Here is a 1,400-nt window from a genome sequence, read left to right as displayed (position 1 = left end):
GAGGGGAAACATGCAGGGAAGCAACAAGAGGCAAGGCTGGGCAATTGTGGCTTGCAAGGCTGGGGGAAGGGAGAGGAAATCAAGGATGCAAAATAAGAGGAATGAGGAAAGAAAGGACTGCCAAAAGATCTGCAAAGATTTGCAGGCTGCAACAAAACAGGGAATGAGTGGGAGAGGACAAGAAGCCAAGCCCATGCTCTCCAGAAACCATGATCATGCTCCCCAAGAAGCCAAGCCCATGTGCCCAAAACCCTAAGCATGTGCCCCCCCCCAAGAAATGAAGCCCATGCTCCCCACTAAACCAAACCCATTCCCCTCAAGAAACTAAGCCCATGCCTCTAGGAAACCAAGTCCATTCCCCCCCCCCAAAAAAAGCCATGCCCCCAAACTATGCCCATGCTCCCCAAAAACATGCCCATACCTCTCAGAAAACCAAACCCATGCTCCCCAAGAAACCAAGCCCATGCTCTGCAGAAGCTAAGCCCTTCTTCTCCAAGAAACCAGACCCATGTGTCCCCCCAAGAAGCAAAGCCATGCTTCCGAAAATCCAAGACCATGCCCCTCAAGAAACCATGTCCCCCCCAAAAAAGCCATGCCCATGCCCCCCAAGAAACGAAGCTCCTGCCCCCCAGGAAACCAAGCCAATGCTCTCCAAGAAACCATGCCCATGCGCCCCCCAAGAAATGAAGCCCATGCCTCCAAGAAACCATGCTCCCCCCAAAACATGCTTATGATCCCAAAGAAACTATGCCCCCCAGGAAACCAAGCCCATGCTCCCCAAGAAACTAAACCCATGCTAACAAAAAGAATCCATACTTAAGCTTCCAAAGAAACCAAGCCCATGCTCCCCAAAGAAGCCATGCCCATGTCCCCCAGCAGGAAACGAAACCCATGCTCCCCCCAAAACATGCTTCCCAAGAAGCCATGTCCATGCCTCCAAACCCATGCCCTCCAAAGAAACCATGCCCCCAGGAAAGGAAGCCCATGCTCCCCAAGAAGCCCTGCCTATGTCTCCAAGCCCATGCCCTCCAAAGAAACCATGCCCCTCATGAAGCACATGTTCCCCCCAAAAACCATGCCCATGTTCCCCAAAAAACCAAGCCCATGCCCTCCAAAGAAACCATGCCTATGCCCCCCAGGAAATGAAGCCCATGGTCCCCCAAAAAAGCCAGAAAGGAAGCCCATGCTCCCCAAGAAGCCATGCCCATGCCCTCCAAAGGAACCATGCCCCCAGGAAAGGAAGCCCCTGCTCCCCAAGAAACCATGCCCATGCCTGCAAGCCCATGCCCTCCAAAGGAACCATGTCCCCAGGAAAGGAAGCCCATGCTCCCCAAGAAGCCATGCCAATGCCTGCAAGCCCATGCCCTCCAAAGGAACCATGTCCCCAGGAAAGGAAGCCC

The 1,400-nt window shown here is 53.8% G+C and overlaps 1 protein-coding gene across 2 annotated transcripts in view; it reads right to left on the bottom strand.

The window, feature by feature from the left end:
- PPP2R2A (protein phosphatase 2 regulatory subunit Balpha) overlaps positions 1-1,400 on the bottom strand; it is a 39,325-nt gene that overhangs the window by 37,507 nt on the left and 418 nt on the right. The window lies entirely within an intron of this gene.

Source organism: Sceloporus undulatus, chromosome 6, assembly GCF_019175285.1.
Source record: "Sceloporus undulatus isolate JIND9_A2432 ecotype Alabama chromosome 6, SceUnd_v1.1, whole genome shotgun sequence".
Lineage (NCBI taxonomy): Eukaryota > Metazoa > Chordata > Lepidosauria > Squamata > Phrynosomatidae > Sceloporus > Sceloporus undulatus.
The sequence above is the reverse complement of the archived record's forward strand: the minus strand, read 5'-3'. Positions and strand labels throughout refer to the sequence as shown.